Source organism: Eptesicus fuscus, unplaced genomic scaffold (assembly GCF_027574615.1).
Source record: "Eptesicus fuscus isolate TK198812 unplaced genomic scaffold, DD_ASM_mEF_20220401 scaffold_74, whole genome shotgun sequence".
NCBI lineage: Eukaryota > Metazoa > Chordata > Mammalia > Chiroptera > Vespertilionidae > Eptesicus > Eptesicus fuscus.
In genome coordinates, this window is record NW_026557638.1 from 95034 (window position 1) to 118943 (window position 23910).

At 39.4% G+C, this 23910-nt stretch overlaps 1 pseudogene; it reads left to right on the forward strand.

The window, feature by feature from the left end:
- On the forward strand, positions 1-23177 carry LOC129148515 (nicotinamide phosphoribosyltransferase-like; annotated as a pseudogene).
- Positions 23178-23910: the final 733 nt, after the last annotated feature.

Sequence of the window (23910 nt, forward strand, 5' to 3'; positions counted from 1 at the left end):
ATGTCAATAGACACCAGAGAGTTCACACTGGAGAAAAGCTATATGAGTGTACAGGTTGTGGGAAGTCCTTCAGTCATAGTTCTAAACTCATTTGCCATCAGAGTTCACACTGGAGAAAAGCCTTATAAGTGTAGTGAATGTGAGAAGTCCTTCAGATATAAGTGTGATGTCAATAAACACCAGCGAGTTCACAATGGAGAAAAGCCATATGAGTGTACAGGTTGTCGGAAGTCCTTCAGTAAGAGTTCTAAACTTATCCAACATCAGAGAATTCACACTGGAGAAAATTGTTATAAGTGTAGTGATTGTGGGAAGTCCTTCAGAAGTAACGCTAATGTTAATAAATATCAGCGAGTTCACACTGGGTAAAAGCCTTGTGAGTGTACAGATTGTGGGAAATCTTTTGCCAAATAATGTAGCCTTAGACACATGAGATTTTACAGTGGAGATAGGCCCTAAATGTGTAGGGAATGTTTCCTTTTTCTTACCCAGAATAACAACACTTAAGGAGAATCTATGATACACTTTTATCTTAATCTGATCCCTTTTTATCAGGACATACACTCTGCTAGATTCCCCAAGTTTCAGGTACGAGTGAGGCTTTCAGGACCTGCCTACACTGGCTTTCCTGCCCAGGTCTACTATGTGATTGATGTCACTGTGAGGTTTAAGGCTGAAGTGATTTCTCCTCTACCACCAGGCTCACCTGAACAGTGTGAATCAATCACAAACCCTGCATGCTCTTTTGTGCTTGAGTAAATTCTCAATACTCTGAACACACCCTAGGAAGTTTGGCACAGTGGATAAAGTGTTGGCCTGCAGGCAGAAGGGTCCGAGGTTTGATTCCAGTCAAGGGCACATGCTGGGGTTGTGGGCTTGATCCCCATTGGGGTGCATCGAGGAGTCAGCTGATCAATGATTGCCTCTCATCATTGGTGTTCCTATCTCTACCTCTCCCTTCCTCTCTGAAATAAATAAAATTATTTTTATAAAGGAACAACTGGCAAAATTTAAAGTCACAGATTTGTAAATAAGTAAATACATAAATAAATACAAAAAGAAATACTCTGAACTCTTGGCAGGATCTTCATTCCTTCCTCTCTAATCCAGGAATGAGCCTGACTCAGGGTTTGTCCAGAATACTTATCTACAGCAAAGAAGTAATCCCTCTTAAGGTGGTTCTCACATTGTGCTGTGATGATTAGCTTATGTTCTAGTAACCAATCTGAACCCCACTGGCTCTGGTTTATGATATTTCAGTAAAGGTGTTATTTCTGTTGTCCCTTTCATTGTGTTGGTTCTATTTACTGCATGCCATGATTTGAAAGCACTGTTGTGATCTGTCAGCATGTAGATGTGAACAGATATTGTGGGGACCTCAAATCTTCCCTGCTTCTGAAGGGAGAGCATGATGGCAGAAAATCACTCTTTGTCCAAAACCTGCTTATCTTGCATTGCTGCTCAAGGCCTTGAAAGAAAGCAAGCATGGCTTTGTAGTTTTAATTTACATCCCAGTACCTTGGTTGTTGGTGAGGTCAGTGGTCACCCAGAAGAGGAGGATTTTGCTGTCCTTCTGTTCACAAAAGGAATTATGTTCTGTTCACAGTATGTGTTACATACATATCAGCAGTGTTTAGGGCAGTGATGGGCAACCTTTTGAGTATGGTGTGTCAAACTTCGACAAAAAACTGAGCATAACTCGTGTAGTGTGTCACTTTGAGGAAAAAACTAACTCCAAGACTCTAGTCGCAAATGTTTCATCCTCAGGAGCAGCAAACGTTTCATCCTCGGCATGCGGCCACATGTCATCAGAAATGGCTATGCGTGTCAGTGCTGACATGCGTGTCATAGGTTCGCCATCACTGGTTTAGGGGAACTCCTCCCCACAGACTCCAAAGGAGCCATGTGCCATAGAGTACAAAATTTCATAGTCTTGTGATATTTGTTTTAAGACTCTGAGGATAAACTACTATTGAGACAGAAACACTATATTCATAGTGATGGGAGGGACTGCAGTAAATTAGATTGAAAATGTCTCTTGAACGTAAATCAAAGAATATTCCTGTGCCTATTTGCAGTAAATTAGATCGAAAATGTCTCTTGAACGTAAATCCAAAAATATTCCTGTGCCTATTGGCTGTGTCCTTTGTGTACAGACATTCTCAGCACCTCCAAAACGTTTCCTGTAGCTGAAGTCATTGGCAGAGAAAATAATTTAATTGTTTTGAGGATTCCCCTGGTTTCTATAAGGTGTTCCCCTCAAGGTCACTTCTCAATATGTAAGAACTCAAGGCTGGAGGAAGGATAATCCTGTAATCAGTCCCAGGATGTGTCTTTTGTAACCAGTCAGCATTCCTGTTGCTTCCATGCCAGTAGTGTTCACTGTTTGGCACTATTTGTTGCCATTGAGGCAAAGCTGTTCCTCTCAGGAAATGAGCACTGACATGCAAGAAAGTTAATTTTTCTAATGTGTGTTATTTTGACAGACTTGACCTAGAAATAAAGCTTTGAAACCACCACAGGTGAAATCTGACACTGTATTCAAGGAGTGGCAAAAGTAGACTTTCAGTTGTGAGTACACAAACAACACCACTTATGCTTTTAAAAAAATTAAAAATACCATTTATTTATTTATTTATTTATTTATTTATTTCTAGGAAAAGAGGAGGGAAGGGGGAGAGTGAGAGATAAACATACGTGAGCTCCCCCTGCACTACACTTACTGGTGACCCAGGAGGAGCTGTGCACTCACCTGGAATTGAACCAGGATGTTTCAGTGCACTGGATGACACCCACCCAGATGAGGTGCCCGGTGGAAGCAGAGTTTATTCTGATATTTTTACATATTAGTTATTTTTTTTATACCAACAACTCTACTCCTACATTTCCTACACTTTACATTTTCCTCCTGGCCTTTTATAATCTCTCTTTCTGACTTTCCAGCCTTCCATGCAATCATTCATTTTGAATCCTATAGATTATTTCATATTTTTCATAATTTTATATGCAGTATAAGCTGTATACTTTTTTACAAATACTGATTTCCTTAATGCCAGAGATATTTTGAGATAAAATACAAATGCTTATGTGAAGATTGAATTTCTTTTGTTGCTGAGTAGTATTGTATTCTATTGATAAGTACTTATCTACTGATCTCTGTATAAAATTGGTTAGTTCCAGATTTGGGGTATTATAAATAAATCTGGAATATTTGTGTTCAGTTATTTTTATAGATCTTTACTAATCAAACATTTGCAGTCTAGGTTAATATTTTATATTTTTTTAAAAAAATTTGTGTATGTATTTTTTTATTGATTTCAGAGAGGAAGAGAGAGAGAGAAAGAGAGAAACATCAATGATGAGAGAGACTCATTGATCGGTTGCTTCTTGCACTCCTCCCACTGGGGATCAAGCCTGCAACCCAGGCATGTACAATTGACTGGGATTGATCCCAGGACTCTTGATTCCATAGGTCGACGCTCTATTCACTGAGCCAAACCGGCTAGGGCTAATGTTTCACATTTTAACATTTGCACAACTGTGATCTGAAATGCTAATGCACTTTGCCTTCCCACCCAGGCACAGTATATAAAAATTCACTCCAGAGTTTTGTTCAACTCTGGCATCACATGTGATGGTTAATCTTTTTAAACTAGAGGCCGGTTGCACAAAGAGATTCGTGCAATAGGCCTTCCTTCCCTTGGCTTCCAGCATTGGTTTCCCTACGACACCTGGGACCAGGCCTTCGATTCTTTGTTTATATGGAGTATAAGCCACAGGTATTTTGTCTGCCACCTTTGCTGCAGACTCTGGCCAGGGTCTGCCTTCTTCATCTTCGCTGCAGAGTCTGGCTGGAGTCTGCCATCTTCACTGTAGACTCAAACCAGAGTCTGCCATCTTCATCTGTGCTGCGGCCAGAATGCTGCTCCTCTAGATCCCTTGAACCCTCACCCCCGCCCTCTCTCTCATAACAGGTGTCCTGCCCTGCCTGGCCACTCAGTGCCTGGTGCAGCTGGGTGGCGGCCATCTTTGTCCTTCTGATTTGCATACTCCTGATTGGCTGGTGGGTGTAGCGGAGTGATGGTCAATTTGCATGTTTCTCTTTTAGTGTAGATAGGAGGCCTGGAATTGCCTATATGTGAAATTGCTTTTGTTTTAATTCTATTCCATAAGAATTTTTGATGGTGAACATTTTTTCATACATTTATTTATATTGTCTTTATCTCTTTTGATAGAGACAAAGATAAAAGATAAAGATAAAGATAAAGATAAAGATAAAGATAAAATGTTGGCTCAGAATTTTTGCCTATTTTAAAATAATTTATTTAACCAATATGAGGACAGTTCACAATCTGAGATATATATTTGAATTTCACTCATTCCTCTATAACTCAACTGACTTCTTTGCTATATGGAACGATAAGTTTTGAATACTCTACGGAAAACTGGTTTTCTCAATTTTTATTCTATGTACAATTTAAACCCACATGTACCTTGTACTTACAGGTTTTACATGCATGGTTATCATTCTACACCACTCTTTTATAAGTCTAAGCATTCAGTAATACATTAAATGAAGTCTAAGTTCATAATCTTTGTTAATTTCCCTCATGTAAATACCCTTATTGTGGTTAGTTTTAAACTGCCAAAATGATGACACTGAACAAGGATATGATAAGATATTTCAGTAGCAAATGATTATATTCAACTAGAGGCCCAATTCATGAAATGTGTGCATGGGGAGGGGGTGAGTCCCTCAGCCCAGCCTGCACCCTCTCACAATCTGGAACCCCTCGGGGGATGTCTCACTGCCAGTAAGGTCCAATTGGGCCTAAACTGGTGGTCAGGCATCCCTATTTCAATCCGGGACTGCTGGCTGCTAATTGCTCACCTGCCTGCCTGATTGCCCCTAACCACTCTGCCTGCCTGCCTGAAATTATGACCTCTGAAATTGTGGTGTCCTGGGACTGTCTTACATCTGTTCTAGTCCTTGGACCTGGGGACCCTGGAACCTCTTATTAATCTTTCCTGCATGCTGCTTACTTTCAGACAATTGCATGGAAACAGTGTATTATGTAGAATACATGTTTCTATCAGATCATCCCCATGGTACCATCGACAACATTCATTTCCTTATCATTCTGTGTTTTTAGGTTTTTGTCATACAATGGAAGAAAAGGTGGCAACTTCTGAGCAGAGTGTATCTGTGGAAGGAGAGGCACAGATCAGGGCTTCTAAGACAGCTCCAGCAAGCCAGAAGGCCCTTCTGTTGTAAGCATTGTTTCTCAGTGTTAAAATATACCCTGCACCTGACTTAGTTACAAGCAGAATTTGTTATACAGAAAGCATTCTTTGGGGATTCATGTGTGAAAATCTTCTCTTTCAGTGAAAATCCTCACAACCATTCAACACCACCGAAATCATATGGGAGAAAAGCCATGTCAATGTAGTGACTGTGGGGCATTCTTTAGACAAAAAGTTACCCTCATTCGGCACTACAGAGTTCACACTGGAGAAAAGCCTTAGGAGTGTAGTGATTGTGCAAAGTCCTTTAGACAACGTTCTGCCCTCAGTCAACACTGCAGAGTTCACTCTGGAGAAAAGCCTTAGGAATGTAGTGATTGTGGGAAGTACTTCAGTGATAGCTCTAACCTCATTAAACACCATAGAGTTCACATAGGAGAAAAGCTTTAATTGGACAGGGAGTATTTTATCTTTCTCACTCAGGATAACAACACCGAAGGAGAAGGTTTTAGACCCATTTACCTGAATATGAGCCCCTTTTTGTCAGCACATACCCTCTGCTAGAGTCCTCATAAGTTTCAGGTACAAGTGGGGCTCTAAGGAGCTGCATTGCCTACAAGCCTACTGATGTCACTGGGAGTATTTGTGCAGAAGCTATTTCACCTTTACCAACTGGCCCCTGAAGAGTATGTAGCATTCACAATCCCTGCATGTTCAGGAGTTTTGCTTGAGAAAAGTACGAATACTCTGCGCTCCTGGCTGGATCTTCATTCCTTTCTCTATGACTGGAGGGTGATCTGAACCAGGTTTCATCCAGGGCACCTGTCCTAAGATAAGAAGTGCTTTGTCTGTTATGGACATTGTGCTTCTCACATCATGTTGTGATGAATTGTTTCAGGTTCCAATCCACTAACATGCAAACCTCTTGCTGTCCTTTGCTCTGGTTTATGATCTTTTTGTAAAGGTGTTTTGTTTTTGTTTTTGTTTTTTTCTTTTGTATCATTAGTTTTGTTGGTTCTATTCACTCCCTGGGATGATTGTGAAGCATAGTAACCTCCATCTTGTATAAAAACTTCTGTTTGAAATTCTCTGCTATTGTTAGATAGTCCCTTGTCCTGTAAACTCTGTCATTATAAACTATGTCCCTTTAAGACAGTCTCTTATTTTATTAAATGACTTGTTTTTAGTTGGAATAATATAAAAAGATAAACTTAAGTGTCTAACCTTCCAGCGTAACAGACTAATACTGATAATCCCATATTCTTATGCCAAGTACTAACTCATTACGTATTCAAGGTTACAACTGTTTGTAACAATAACATACTCAGAGCCCTTTGTAAAATCTCCAGATAGAGAAACTCAAAAGGTATAAATGTGAAAAACCTCACGTGTTACTTCACTCAGAGATTTGAACGTAACACCTCCCTCTGGGCCGAGCACAATAAACACATCCTAATTAATTGGCTAATTAAGGTGTCTTGTGTCTCACTCACTGGTTTACGATACAACAATTGAAAGAAAACTTGTGATCTGTCAGCATGTAGAAGTAAACAAATATGGTGAGCTCCCAAACTTTCTGTGCTTTGGAAGGCACAGCATGATAGCAGGAAATTCCTCTTTGTCAAATGTTAGCTTCTTTTATATTGCTGCCCAAGGTCTTGAGAGAAAGATTGCATTACTTTGTGGTTATAATTTGCAATCTGGTGCCTCTTTTATTGGTGAGGTCAATGTTCTCCATGAAGAGGAGGACTTTGCTGTTGTTCTGTGAACAATGTGGATTGTATTCTCTGTCACAGTATGTATTATATATTTCTAATAATGTTTAGCAGAAATCCTCCCCACATATTGGAAAGGTGCCATGTGCCATGATGTACGGAATTTCATATGCTGGTATGATTTGTTGTAAGACTCTGATATTTAGATGGAACCATCATTAGAACAGAAACATTGTATTCATAGTGAGTGGAAAAACTACAGACTTAGATGAAAAGTGCCTCTTATGAACGTTTTCCACAAATGATCAAAGGTCTGTGGCTTGTGTGATCTTTGTGTACAGACATTCTCAGGACCTCCATACCTGTTTCCTGTGGCTGAAGTCATTGGCAGGAAAACATAATCTAACAGTTTTTTGTGTTTTTATTCCCCTGGCCCTTCTAGTTTGTTCATCTCAAAATTTACTCTACAGTGAAGACCTCAATGCTAGAGGAAGGATAATCCTGTAATCAGTCTCAGAATATGTCTTTTGTAGCCAGTCAGCATTCCTGTTGGTTCTGATAGCAGTAGTCTTTACTGTTTGCCAGTATTTGCTGCCACTGAGGCAAGGCTCTTCTGCCCAGGAATTAGAATTGACATGCAACAAAGGGCACTTTTCTAATGCATACTACTTGGTGAGCTTTGACATAAGGATAAAACTGAAACTGTCACACATGAAATACGATTATGTGTCACCAATACACCGGGGTGGGGGAGGGGGAGACAAAAGCTGACTTATAGTTCTGAGTACACTACTAAACACAGAACTGAAGACTGGTCCTGGGGCGGGGAGTAAGAACAGCTGAGATTCGCACGGGGAGTGTCTGTTAGCAAGCTAAGGGACAGCTAAACTCCGGGAGAAGGTGGAGGAGTGCTAGGCAGGGTTCCCCTAACCGTGCAGCACCCACAGCGGCTGGGTTCCCTCCCAGAGCTGTGGGCTCAGAGGAGGAAACCTCACCATCTTGCAAGGGAAGGAGGGTTTTATTGGAGGCCTGACTTTCCGTGACAACAGCAAACACTGAACAGCTGTGAGCACCAGAACTCTGGTCCCTAATCTGCGCAAACACACGAATTCAAAGGAACTCTTCACTGCACCAAGAAAAGGTCAGATTTTGCGGGGATAAGGTGAGGTTTCTCATCCTGGTGGTGGGAGAGGGAAACAAGTGAACAGCGGGAACTGCAGGACCGGGGAAGTCTGTGCCTAAAAAAATCCGAGCTGCCTTGACCCCTGAATGTGAAAGGGGGTCCTCTGAGCTTCTAACAGAAGGGATCTCTAAAAAGAAACCCACTTTGATCTGACGAGGAGGGTCAGACTAAGAATTTTTCAAAGGAGTGTAGGCTGCTTAGTCTTGCGCTGAGATCCACTGTCCACACACTTGGGCTTTTTCTGATTCTGATTACTAAGTCCTATACATAGGAAAACTCAGTTGGAGAATACCCTGAGAGACTGCAGGGGGAAGTTGTTTCTCCGGAACCTGGGGAGCGGAGCTGGGAGTGACCATCGGAGAGGCAGCTCTGAGGCGCACACTTCCACAAACCGGTAGTGAGTGCCAAAGGAAAAAAAAAAAAATCTAGAGAGGCCCGGAAGTAAATCCAGAAACACTGCCACCCAGGGGTTGAAACACAAATTGTCTCTGGTTTAGTCAAAAATAATTATGAGAACTTAAGACACTGCCTGCTTTAAAATCAGGACTGGCTTACAACACTGCAGTGGAACGGAGGGAACTGCAATACAGCCCAGACTGGGAAACAGGCGTACCAAACAGAACGATAGAGGAAGTGAATGACCACTGCTACTGCACATTTTATTCTTATTTTTTATTTTAAATGTATTTTTTTAAATTTTTTAATTTTAATTTTTTATTTTCATTTTTTGCATCTTTTACTTAAGAAACTAATTTTTTTCTTTTTCCTCACTCGAATTTCACCTTTTTAATTATTACATTTTTATTTTCAATCAGCATTAAATTACTATTATTTTACTTGTTTTTTAAGTGTCATTTAATTTTCTCTCCGTTTTATTTTGAGATTAGTGTCCTACATTCTATTTGCATCTTTCCTTTAGCATCATTTTACCCTATCTCAACGCTAACTTTATGCCATCACTCTCTTCCTAACCTTTCCCCTTTTGGTCTCCTGTTTATCTTAATCCTTTCTGGCTTTAGATTTTCCCTACTCTTTCGGTGTACCCTCTGCTAAGATTTCAGCCTATTTATATATCTAATTTCCAACCCCTTGCCCGAAGTCCATACACACCTCTCTCTATGCTACATTAACTAAAATATATATATATATATATATATATATATATATATATATATATATATATATTTCTCTACCGGCCTTTTGTTGTTGTTTCCTTAAATGTTGATTAGATTGAATTTGTATGCTTTTTTATGAGGTTGTTTTGCTTATTCTTTTTTTGTTTGGTTGGTTCTTTTGCTTGCTTTGTTTTTGTTTGTTTTTTACTTCTGTTTTCCCTTGCCTCACTTGATATTAGTTGGTGTTGTAGTTTGTTTTAATCTCCAGAGACGTGTAGCTGGCATTTGTTGGGATTAGTGGTTGTTCAATTGGAGTTTACTCACCATATTTATAGTCTGTTCCCCTTTTCTCTCTTAGTATCATTCTTGTCTCTCTTATTTTTTCGTTTCTTTTTTTTTCCTCTTTTCCCAAATTCATTTCCACACTCCTTTTTTTGTTCTTTTTACTCTTCCTATTCCTTTCCTATCCCCTAATTTGTCTTTCTCTGGGGGACACCTTTATTGGAGGTTATTAATATCGTGAATACAATTCTGTTCAGTGCCTTGTGTGTTGTACCTGGTTGTGTTGTATTTTGTACCTTTAAATCAATGCAGGAGAGAGAGAACTATATAACCAGACATCCGGAGAAGAGAGACCATAGGGAGACAAAGAAACAGCCCCCATAGGAAAGAAAAGCAGGTATCACCAGAAAAGGAAGTAAACGAATTCGAGGCAAGCAACCTATCAGAGAAAGAATTCAGAGAAATGATCATAAGGTGGCTCAAAAGAATGGAAGACAAATTCGACAATATGAGTAAGAACCAAGAGGAAATGAAGAAGAACCAAGAAGAAATGAGAAATGACATCACTGCTGTAAAGAACTCAACAGAAAGTATCAAGAGTAGACTAGAAGAAGCAGAGGACCGCATAAGTGAGCGAGAAGACAAGATGGAAAAAAATACCCAAATAGAACAGCTCCTAGAAAAAAAAAAAAATAGAAAGCATGAGGAGAGCCTAAGGGAACTTCGGGACAACATGAAACAAAACAACATACAAATAATAGGGGTACCAGAAGGAATGGAAACTGATCAAGGAATAGAAAACCTGTTTGAAGAAATAATAACAGAAAACTTCCCTCATATAGGGAAGAAAAACCCCACACAAATCCAAGAAGCTCACAGAGTCCCAAGCAAAATGAACCCCAAAAGACTGATGCCAAGGCACATTATAATTAAGTTGGCAATCGCCAACAACAAAATAAGAATCTTAAAAGCAGCCAGAGAGAGACAGAAAGTTACATACAAAGAACCCCCATCAGACTAGCAACTGATTTCTCAACAGAAACTCATCAGGCCAGAAGGGAATGGAATGAAATATACAAAGTCATGCAAAGGAAGGGTCTGAATCCAAGAATACTGTACCCAGCAAGGCTATCAATCAAAATTGAAGGTGAAATCAGGAGCTTCACAGACAAAAAGGACTAAGGGAGTTTATCACCACCAAACCAGCAATGCAAGAAATACTAAAGGATTTGCTGTAAAAAAACAACAACAACAACAAAAAACAACAACAACTAGAAAGCGAAGAAGAAACACAGGAGTATAGAATAAAAATGGCGACAAATAAGTGCCTATCAATAATAACTTTAAATGTAAATGGATTGAATGCCCCAATCAAAAGACACAGGGTAACTGATTGGATAAGAAAACAAAACCCATATATCTGCTGTCTACAGGAAACCCATCTCAGAAAAAAAGACACATACAGACTGAGAATGAAGGGATGGAAAATGGTTTTCCAGGCAAATGGAAATGAAAAAAAAGCAGGGGTAGCAACACTTATATCTGACAAATTAGATCTCAAAGTGAAGGACATAACAAGAGATAACGAAGGCCACTTCATAATACTAAAGGGAGCAATCCAACAAGAAGAAATAACTCTTTTAAACATATACACAACTAATACAGGAGCACCCAAATACATAAAAAAACTCCTGGAAGATATCAAAGGAGAGATTGACAGCAATACAATCATAGTAGGAGACTTTAATACCCCACTATCACTATTGGACAAATCCTCTAAACAAAAATCAACAAAGAAACATCAATCCTAAATGACTCACTAGACCAGATGGAATTAATCAACATCTTCAGAACATTTCACCACAAAGCCACAGAATATACATTCTTCTCAAGTGCACATGGGTCATTTTCAAAGATAGACCATATCTTAGGACATAGGCAAAGTCTCTCCAAATTTAAGAAGATAGAAATAATATCAAGCATCTTCTCAAGTCACAGTGGCATAAAACTGGAAATCAACTACAATAAAAACAATCTAAAGAAATCAAACACATGGAAACTAAACAGCATGCTATTAAACAATGACTGGGTTACCAAAGACATCAAGGAAGAAATAAAAAACATAATGGCAACAGATGACAATTAAAACACAACAATCTAAAATCTATGGGACACAGTGAAAGCAGTCCTGAGAGGGACGTTCATAGCTCTACAAGCCTACCACAAAAAAACAAGAAACAATAGTAATAAATTACCTAACCCAACAACTCAAAGAGTTAGAGAGAGAGCAACAAGAAAAGCCCAGTGTAAGCAGAAGGGAGGAAACAATAAAGATCAGAGCGGAGATAATCGACATAGAGACCAAACAAACAACACCAAAAATCAACAAAACAAGAGTTGGTTCTTTGAAAGGATAAGCAAGAATGATGAACCTCTAGTCAGGCTCACCAAGAAGCAAAGAGAGAGGACCCAAATAAACAAAATCAGAAATGAAAGTGGTGAAATAACAACAGACCCTGCTGAAATACAAAGGATTGTTACAAAATAGTATGAACAACTCTATTCCAACAAACTGGACAACCTGGAGGAAATGGACATATTCCTAGAAAAATATAACCTTCCAAAACTCAATCAGGAAAAATCTAAACAGCTCAACATGCCAGTAACTATTGAAGAAATTGAAGCAGTCATCAAAAAGCTTCCGGCAAACAAAAGTCCGGGGCCAGACGGCTTCACAGGAGAGTTTTACCAAACATTCAAGGAAGAACTAAAACCTATCCTCCTCAGACTATTCCAAAAAATTCAAGGGGAAGGCACACTTCCAGACTCCTTCTATGAAGCAAGCATCACCCTAATACCAAAACCAGATAAAGACAACACAATGAAAGAGAATTACAGACCAATATCCCTCATGAACATAGATGTCAAAATCCTCAACAAAATCGTAGCAAACCCGCTCCAGTAGTACATAAGAAAGATCATACACCATGACCAAGTAGGATTTATCCCAGGAATGCAAGGATGGTACAATACCTGCAAATCAATAAACATGATATATCACATAAAGAAATTGAGAGAAAAAATCACATAGTCATATCAATAGATGCAGAAAAAGCATTTGACAAAATCCAACACCCTTTCTTGATAAAAACTCTCAACAAAGTGGGAATAGAAGGCTCATACCTCAACATAATAAAAGCTATATATGATAAACCCACAGCAAACATCATACTCAATGGGCAAAAACTAAAACCATTTCCCCTAAGAACAGGAACAAGACAGGGATGCCCACTCTCACCACTCCTGTTTGACATAGTACTGGAAGTATTAGCCAGTGCAATTAGACAAGAAGAAAAAATAAGAGGCCTCCAAATTGGAAAAGAAGAAGTGAAGCTGTCCTTATTTGCAGATGACATGATATTGTACATAAAAAACCCAAAAGTCTCCATCAAAAAACTAATAGACTTAATAAATGAATTTGGCAATGTAGCAGGATACAACATTAACAACAAGAAATCCATGGCATTTCTATACACCAATAGTGAACTTACAGAAAGAGGGACTAAAAAAGCAATCCCATTTATCATCGCACCAAAAAGATTAAGATACCTAGGAATAAACTTAACTAAGGAGGTAAAAGACCTATACGCAGAAAACTACAGGACACTGAAAAAAGAGATAGAGGAAGACATAAGCAGATGCAAGAACATACCATGTTCATGGATTGATAGAATCAACATAATCAAAATGTCCATACTACCCAAAGCAATCTACAGATTCAATGCACTCCCCATCAAAATACCAACAGCATATTTCACAGACCTAGAAAGAACTTTCCAAAAATTCATCTGGAATAAAAAAAGACCCTGAATAGCGACAGCAATCCTGAAAAAGAAGAACAAAGTAGGTGGGATCTCAATACCAGATTTCAAGCTGTATTACAAAGCCACAGTTCTCAAAACAGCCTGGTACTGGCACAAGAACAGACATATAGATCAATGGAACGGAATAGAGAATCCAGATATCGACCCAAACCACTATGCTCAATTAATATTTGACAAAGGAGGCATGAACATACAATGGAGTCAAGACAGTCTCTTCAACAAATGGTGTTGGGAAAATTGGACAGATAAATGAAAAAAAAAAAAAAAGAAACTAGATCATCAATTAACACCAGACACAAAAATCAACTCAAAATGGATACAGGACTTAAACATAAGACGGGAAACCATAAAAAAATACTAGTGGAATGCACAGGCAGAGAAATCTCAGACATATGCCAAAAGAACTTCTTCACTGACACTGCCCCTAGAGCAATGGAAGCTAAAGGGAAAATGAACAAATTGGACTACATAAAAATAAAAAGCTTTTTTTACAGCAAAAGAAACCATCAACAAAACAACAAGAAAGCCCACTACGTAGAAGAACATATTTGCCAATGACATCGATAAAGTTTTAATCTCCAACATTTATAGAGAACTCATACAACTTAACAAAAAGAAGATAATCAACCCATTCAAAAAATGGGCAATGGATCTAAATAGACACTTTTCAAAAGAAGACAGAAGGAGGGCGAAGAGACATATGAAAACCTGCTCAAAGTCACTAATCATCAGAGAGATGCAATTCAAAACAACTATGCGGGACCATCTCACACCTGTAAGAATGGATATCATCAACAAATCAACAAATGACAAGTGTTGGCGAGGATGTGGAGAAAAAGGAACTCTTTTGCACTGCTGGTGGGAATGCAGACTGTGGAGAACAGTATGGAATTTCCTCAAAAAACTAAAAATGGAACTCCCATTTGACCCAGTGATCCCACACCTAGGAATATATCCCAAGAAACTAGAACCATGAATCAGAAAGGATATATGTACCCCTATGTTTATAGCAGCACAATTCACCATAGCTAAGTTTTGGAAACAGCCCAAATGCCCTTCAGCAGATGAATGGATTAAAAAACTGTGGTATATCTTCACAAAGAGATACTATGCTGCAGTAAAAAAGGAGTTCCTACCATTTGCAACAACCTGGATAGAGATGGAGAGCATTATGCTAAGTGAAATAAACCAGGCAGATAAAGATAAATATCACATGATCTCACTCATTTGTGGAATATAATGAACGGCATAGACTGATGAACAAGCACAGATCCAGAGACTGAGAAACATTGATCAGAACCTCAAACCTCAGGGAAGGAGGGGGTTGGTGGGAGAAAGGGGGAGAGATCAATCAAGGGACTTGTGTACATGCAATATGCCTAATCAATGGACACAGACAACAGGGGGGTGGGGCACTAATTGGGGATGGGGCGTAATGGGGGAATAAGGACACATAAAAAATAATAAAAATTAAAAATTAAAAAAGAAATTGTGAGGTAACCAGAACCCCAAGGATGCCTGAGAACATCTTTCTTGCCATGCTAGCAGTCACCAGCTGTACTGTAATATTACCTGGGGCAAATGGGGAAGTGTTTTGGACTTATGTTCCTGACTCTTCATGGGTAAGGGCCCTTACGAGGGATGATGCACCTCCTAATGTATTCACCAATAATACCAAACACCTTGGTCATCCAGGAGGACCATGGGTGGGGCAAGGAAGTATAATTACACAGGGGTCTCCAACCAGCTTCCCTTTTGTATGACACCAAATCAAACTATTGCTCCTTTGTTTGTAAAATTAAAGAGAGGTTTCTGGCTTGTGTGGATAACAAAGAAAGGGACTATCACTACTTGTTCCTGGGAGAGGTGCAGAAAATGTAACTAAGACCTTGTCTATACAAAAAGAAATTGGCAGCCAGTTTGAAATGGAATTGCCATGGCCTAGAGCAAAGAATATCCTTACATGATATTATTCTACAATGTCATTATTATTTTTTCTCAGATTTGTGTTATCCCCACTACCTATAATAGTACCTCGCACCCTTAGGTATCAATAAAAAATCATCTTTTTGGTGCTTGGAGACAAAGGTAACACATCTGTAGATATATTAGAATTACAACAGCATAATATATAATTAACCCAAACAAACTTACAAACTAATTCTTTGTCTGGCAGCAATTTATTTTTTTATTTTTTATTTTTTTAAATATATTTTATTGATTTTTTACAGAGAGGAAGAGAGAGGGATAGAGAGTTAGAAACATCGATGAGAGAGAATCATCGATCAGCTGCCTCTTGCACACCCCCCACTGGGGATGTGCCCGCAACCAAGGTACATGCCCTTGACCGGAATTGAACCTGGGACCCTTCAGTCCGCAGGCCGACGCTCTATCCACTGAGCCAAACCGGTTTCGGCTCTGGCAGCAATTTAAAAAGGACATGAAAGGGTTTAATCCCTTCCATTGTGTATAGGGCCCCCTGGGAAGGCACCTGAGCATTCTATATTGGCCCTTCTTGCCCTTTTGGCCAAGAGGGACCCTCTTCTCACAATCCAATTGTCCACAGCTGTTGCCTGAGCTTTCTGTTCATGCCAAGGTTGAAGCCTCATGATGGCTGGTACCATGGATCTGTCTCTCACCTAGTGGGGTGAGCTGGGCCTACCTGGAGAAGAAACCTGGGTTCTATAAGATATGTGATCAGTGCTGGGACCCTGTCAACAGGTGAGGGGATCTCAAGGCGTGGAGTCCATGGGGGCATAGGCGACCAAGGAGACAGAACTAAACCTCACATCACCCTGCTTGGCCCCGAAGGATGGCTGGTTAGCCAGATATGGGTAAGATTCCTCAAGGAAGGAACAACCTAAGACAGGCACAGTTGCAAAGGGGCCATCAGGAGAGAACTTGAGGGTCAACAGAGGTGGGGCACAGACCTTCACCCCCCAAGTTTGCAGGGCCCTGAACCCTCACCCCTGCTGAGGGAGGTCCCCTACCCCCATGGCTGCTTAGCTTCCCATGCCCAGCTCAAATCAGGACCCAGGTAACAGGGACTTGGCCGACAGCAGTTGCCCTCTCACTGAAACAAGACTTGATGGAGATGTCTTGTTCCCATGATGCGGGGAACTGGAGTCTTTGATATCTAAACCCAGCCTAGCACCAAGAATGCTCAGGACCTACTCAAGAAGGCAAATAATCCTTTCCATTAATATCTACAGGGTAAAATAAGATGGTTGTTAGAGTATTAAATTTGACAGTAAAATAGTAGTCAAGTTTTCAGACTAATTTAAATTGGCTAATCGAAATAAGCAGATATTCTAGAAAAATCAATTGTACTGGACAAAAAAACTGTTCCTAAAGTGTTAACTAAAATTTTTATTGGTAGTTCATCTCATGGTAAAATTGCATAACCTATAATGAACCTAAAGCAGTCACATTTTAGTGCAAAAAAGGAAAATTTAAAAGCTATCAAGATTACAGCATAAAATTTCCAAAAGCCTCCTAATATTTAAACCAAAAAAGGGGAGATAGTAGAAGAATATCATGTAAGGAAAAATATCCTGTAAGTAAATTACATCTAGAAAAATTTTACTTTAGAAAATTAACTTTCATTTGTAATGCTAACAGCAAGACAGCCAGGTAAAACATACATGGTGTCAAAACAAGCCAAAGGAAATCGTTTGGGCAAAAAATGAAAAAGGATCGCAAGTCAAATTTATAGAAAAGATTCCTTTATTAACTTTTGGTCGAGAATATGTTTGTATATTTTCAGAAAACAATTCCGAGACCATGTGGATTTCTGCAACAGAAAGAAATTGACAGGAGTGTTCCAGCCATGAAGACAGAAGAGAAACAGTCCAGAGATGGAAGACGCTGTTGATGCCTTGCCATACTAGCAGTCAGCAGCTGTGCGTCACTGCAGGTTGCCCAGGACCAAACCAGAGAGGGTGGGACTTGCATTACCACCATTTGCCCACCATCCAGAACTGAAATATCATTGCTGTTATGTAAACATAAGGAACTGTTGGGCATAGAAATTGGGACTCAAAAGAACTGTTGGCCCAGAAAGAAACTACTATAGACTGATTCATTTGCCTCTCAGCATAACCATTATTGCTTGTCTCATTTTCGGTTCCTATAAGTGTATTTCTAGTATCACATGAGCTCACTAATCTAGGGGAAATGATGAACAACATAGACTGATGAATAAGAACAGCATCAATCAAACTGTCAGACCTCAGAGGGAAGGTAGGGGAGGGTTGGGATAAGGGAGATAGATCAACCAAAGGACTTGTGTGCTTGCATATGAGCCTAACCAGTGATCACGGACAACAGGGGGTTGGGGGCATGCGTGTGGAGGGGTTTGGGATGGGAATGGGGGCGGTTTGAGGACAAACATGTGATACCTTAATCAATAAAGTAATTAAAAAAAAAAGACCTCAGAGGAAAGGTAAGGGAGGGTGGGAATAAGGGAGATAGATCAACCAAAGGACTTGTGTGCTTGCACATGAGCCTAACCAGTGATCACAGACAACATGGGGGTGGGGCCATGCATGGGAAGGGGTTTGGGATGGCAATGGGGGAGATGAGGACAAATATGTGATACCTTAATCAATAAAATAATTTTAAAAAATGGAAAAAATGAATTATTCAGAATACCCAATAGATATTTTTACATCAATCATTTCTACTGGTACTTAGCATACTAAAAGCTAAAATGAAAACTTTTAAAATTATTTTAGTAATTCATTTAAATTTATTATAAAACTATTGTGTTAACATAATTACTATTTTATTATATTTTTTATAATAATCTGACTTTTTTCTTTTTAATATATTATATTGAGAGAGAAAGGGAGAGCGACAGAGAGTCAGAAACATTGATGAGAGAGAAACATCGATCACCTGCCTCTTGCACACCTCCTACTGGGGATGTGTCTGAAACCAAGGTACATGCCCTTGACTGGAATCGAACCTGGGACCTTTCAGTCTGCAGGCCGACACTCTATCCACTGAGCAGATCTGGCTAGGGCATGATTACTATTTTAATGAAAAAAATAATTATATTTGAAAAATAAAAACATTGAAAAAGATGGCACTTAAAGATTTTATTATATTTATTAGGTTGGCACTGGTCAATAAATGTATATGTTTCAAGTGTACCATTCTATAATAGGTCATCTCCATTCTGCATTGTGGTCACCACCCAAAGTTATCTCCTTCTGTCACCACACATTTGAACCGCTCTACCTGTTTCTACTTTCCCAACTCCCCTTTCCATCTGGTAACCACCTTTCTATTGTCTGTGTCTATGAGTTTCTGTTTGTCTTCTTTGTTTATTTGTTGTTTTCAGCTTATATCCAACATGTAAGTGGAATCATACAGTTATTGAGGTTTCCATCTGACTTATTTCACTTAGCATGATATTGTCAAGATTGAAAATGTCAGTATTTCTTCTTTTCTAGTCGCTGAGTAATATTCAGCTATAATATTGTATATGTACTCTAAGGACAGAAAATAATGTTGAATAGGTACTGTCAGGACAGAAAACGCGACCTTTCTTTTCCTTTGCTGTTGAAGCATCCATCTTATATAAAAACTGCTGCTTGAAATTTTAACCCTGCTGTTTTGGCTTCTGTAAATGCTTGTTTGCTTAAATAATAAGGAAAATAAGACTACTCCCATTTCAGAGAGGCCATAAACTATGCCTCAGACAAAGTTGTCAGTGCTGACACCAGGCCAGGCCTTGAGATATGGTCTTATGGCCCTTTCCCAGCATGCAAGCCTTCTTTCTTAGAAGGCCTGGAAGTCTCATTCCAAATGTGTGAGACAAAAGATCTAGAAAACGTATAAATAGAAAAAGTTTCCTCCATGTGGGGGGCTCAGAATTTGAAAGGCACATTTTTCTCTGGCCCTGCACATAATAAAATGTAACTCTCTTTCTCTGAGCGTGACTTGTTTTTTCTCTGGTCTTCTGTAACACTGTAGCTTTCCACAATTTATGAGAAGCACCTTGTAATTAATCCCCAAGATTGTAGCTCCTCTGATTCAAACAACCCCTCTGTTCAAACTGCAAGACAAGTTACTCTCAAGGCTACATTCTTGCATACATCTCCTCCCTGCTGGTTTATAACACAGGGATAATTACTAAAAAGTTCCCTTTCCCCTCTCCTTCAAACAAGCTTCCTTTGAACACTTTATAACTTTTACTCTAAGCATGTTTTATAGACTTGGGGATGTTGTATCATAAGTCAGCAAATGAGATACAGACGCCTTAATGAGCCAATTACTTAGGAGTCAATTATTTTAGGTGGCCCAGAGGGAGGTGTCTCTTCCAAGTCTCTGAGCAACACACACAGGAAGTCTCCCATATTTATACTTTTTGAGCTTCTTTGTTTGCAGATATTACAAAGTGCTCTATGTGAGTTATTATTACAGACAGTTGTAACCTTGAATACATAATGAGTTAGTACTTGTCATAAGAATATGGGAATTATTATCAGTATCAGTCTATATTAGTCTATTACATTTGATGGCTAACTTGCAAGGTCACACAATTAAGTTTATCATTTTCTATTATTTGAACTAAAAACAAAGTCATTTTATAGAAAGAGACTGTCTTAAAGTGACAGAGTTTATGACAGAATTTACAGTACTAAGGGAGTATCTAACACTAGCAGAGAGTTTCAAACAGCAGTTTTATACAAGATGGAGGTTCCTATGCCTTAGGGAAAATACTGATAAGACACCTCCCTAAGACATCTATCTGGACTATCTCCTGAAGGATCAATGGACAATGCCCCTATTGAATGCTCAATTTCAGCCCAAACCCTTCCTTGTCACCTAGCAACAGCAGACAAGGCTTTAAAAGGGGGGAGGGGTTAGAGAGGGAAGTGTTTGTTCTTTGCTTATGTATTGATTAATAATACAAGGGCTCTTTCCCTTTGGGAAATGTGAAAACTACTTCTTTTAGTTGTGAATTCCTTCACAGTCTGCATCACTGGCCAAAAACCCTAACATGTGCCACATTGAAAAAGGTGACATTTTTCCTACAAACCTCTGTAATGTCTGCCTTAATAGAAGATAGTGGATTCTCACATATCCACTTCTGTACTTAATCTTTTGTAATTTTCTCTTGTGCTTGAGTAGATAAAGAAAATTCTGCCATATCCCACATATGCATAGTTGAAAAACAAAAGAGCATTTTAATAGCCTTTTCAGATCATTGTGGATATTCTTTGATACCACACTAAAACATAACAAGTGGTACTTTTTTTAAAGATTAGCAGCCATGTAAAACCTGAAAAAATGTTATGAATGTTTCCAACTCTTACATCAAAATCCATTGGTCCAAATATGTATCAACAATGCATTTGGTCACTAAAAATTAAGCCAGGGAGCTCAGGTGAGGCCATCCTACTGCCAGCTGCATGCGCCTTAGCCCCTGCCACCCCTGTCACCTCAAGCCACTGGCCCTCCTCAGGCCCTGCCTCTGAGCTCCTTTTCCCCCTCACCTCTCCCTCTGACCAGCAGTGACTTAAGGGACAGAGCAAAGTGAAGCCCATTTTTTCTCCCTCCTCGCAGCAGTGCCAGGAAGCCCCCTTTATCCGGCCAGAGGTGAATGCTGAGGCAGAAGCCAAGTTCAACATCCTCCTGGCCACCGACTCCTACAAGGTTACTCACTATAAACAATACCCACCCAACACAAGCAAAGATTATTCCTACTCTGAATGCAGTGAAAAGAAGACGGAAAACTCCAAAATAAGGAAGGTGAAATGCAAGGAAACAGTATGTTATGGGTTGCAGTACCTTCTTAATAAGTACTTAAAAGATAAAGTAGTGACCAAAGAGAAGATCAGGAAGCCAAAGACCTGTCCATAGAGCATTTCCCAGATGATGATTTAATGAAAAGGATGGAATTGCATTCTTGAGAAATACCATGGGCATCTTCCAGTAGAAGTAAAAGCTGTCCCTGAGGGCTCTGTCATTCCCAGAGGAAATGTTCTCTTCACAGTGGAAAACACAGATCCAGAGTGTAGTTGGCTTACACATTGGGTTGAGACTATTCTTGTTCAGTCCTGGTATCCAATCACCGTGGCCACAAATTCTAGAGAGCTGAAGAAAATATTGGCCAAATATTTGTTAGAAACATCTGGTAACTTAGTTGGTCTGGAATACAAGTTGCATGTATTTTGGCTACAGAATATCTCTTCCCAAGAGACTGCTGGCATAGGAGCTCTGCTTATTTGGTAACTTCAGAGGAATGGATAGAGTAACAGGAATTGTTTTAATTAAAAAATACTGTGCCCTAGCTGGTTTGGCTCAGTGGATAGAGCATTGGCCTGTGGACCCACAGGGTCCCAGGTTTGATTCCTGCCAAGGGCACATGCCTGGGTGCTTGTATGAGGCATCCAATCAATAAATCTCTCTCATCATTGATGTTTCTATCTCTCTCCCTTCTTCTCTGAAATCAATAATACATACTGGGAACAATAGATCCTGTTCCAGGGTATTTTATTTCAACAGCAGAACATAGTACCATAATAGCTTGGGGGAAAGACCATGAGAAATACCATGGGCATCTTCCAGTAGAAGTAAAAGCTGTCCCTGAGGGCTCTGTCATTCCCAGAGGAAATGTTCTCTTCACAGTGGAAAACACAGATCCATATAGTAACACAGTTTTGAACATATAGTAACACAGTTTTCATCAGTGCCTGTATCTGTGGTCAGTGATAGTTATGACATTTATAATGGGTGTGGGAAAATATGGGGTGAAGATCTAAGACATTTAATAGCATCAAGAAGTTCAGAGGCACCACTAATAATCAGACCTAATTCTGGAAATCCTCTTGACAATGTATTAAAGGTTTTGGATACTTTAAGTAAGAAGTCCCCTATTACTAAGAACCCAAAGGGCTACAACTTGCTGCCACCATATCTTCAAGTTATTCAAGTGGATGGAATACATATTAATACTTTATAAGAGATTGTAGAAGTCCTGAAACAAAACAAATGGAGTATTGAAAATGTTGCCTTCGATTCTGGTAGATCTTTGCTACAAAAATTAACAAGAGATCTCTTGAATTGCTCCTTTAACTGTAGTTATGTTGTAACCAATGGCCTTGGGGATAATGTATTAAAGGACCCAGTTGCTGATCCCAACAAAAGTTCCCAAAAAGGTCAATTATCCTATATAGCAAAAGGCTAATATGCAAATTGTCCCCTCAACCCAGAGTTCAACCAGGGTGTGGCTGGCTAGCCAACCACCCATGGCCCCACCCCCTGGCCAGCCCAGCTGATCAGCCCTGATCAGGGCGGGCCTGTGGGCCCCCACTCGTGCATGAATACATGCACTGGGCCTCTAGTCTTTAAAATAATAAAAGCATAATAAGCAAATCGACCAAACGGCCGAACAGCAGAACAACCATCCAGACGTCCTTCCGAACGACCTTCCAGATGAACTTCCATATGAAGCCAGGCTGCAGGGGCCTATGCAGTCGCAGTGGCAGCCAGGGCTGCGTGACAGCAGCCGGGGGTACAAAGGCCGACCCTTGCACAGATTTCACACATCGGGCCTCTAGTCTTTACATAAAACACCAGCAACAGATTTTGTTACACTTGAGGAAGGAAGAGGAGACCATGAGGAATGATCTTCTCCATACTGTCTTCAACAATGAGAAGGTGACATAAAGCTAGTCATGTGATGAAGAAAGAAAAAAATGCAAAGCTGAATATTGAACTGGAAGCAGCACCTCATTAGGCTTTGTTTTATGACTGGGTGTGTGCCCTTGCCTCTACGTGTGCCTGTACATGCACACAGGTATACTCCAGTGTGGGTGTGTGATACATAATGTTCATTTTACAGATGTGTGGGGTTTCTTTATTTTCTGATAAATTACAACCAAATTATTTGTTGGTTTATGGACATACTGCCCTTTTTCCCCATAGTGTTTAGGTAATCTCAATTAGGCAATGCACTTGACCACATAAAAGGTTAATGCTAAAGCAAGCTTTTTAGGGCTCTTTGCCAAAAGATAGCAATTTAATCTGGTATTGATATTTTCTCAACAGAACTGAGAAACTTTTATAAAAAACAAAAGATCACATAAAACAGATTTGCATAAAATTATCATGATGGCTTTATGTTTAACTTATACTGTACTTTTGTACAAACAAGATTGTGTATGACAGATTTAAAGTCTCAGTGATTTAACAGTCTTTCAAACTTTTCATGATTTTTATGAGCACAGACTTTCAAGAAAATACTTGAAGATAAATTACATTGCCTTTTGTCCATTAATGAGCAAATAAAACAGGGCCTTAACAAAGTTGTGTTATTATACAATTTTAAAATTATGTTGGGACACACTCTATAGAATTACTCACCTCACTGTCACTTGTAGAATATATTTTAATAATTCTACATTAAAGAAAATAATGGTTCTTACTGGAATGTCTAGGCACTGTACAGTGATTATATATGTTGGTCATTG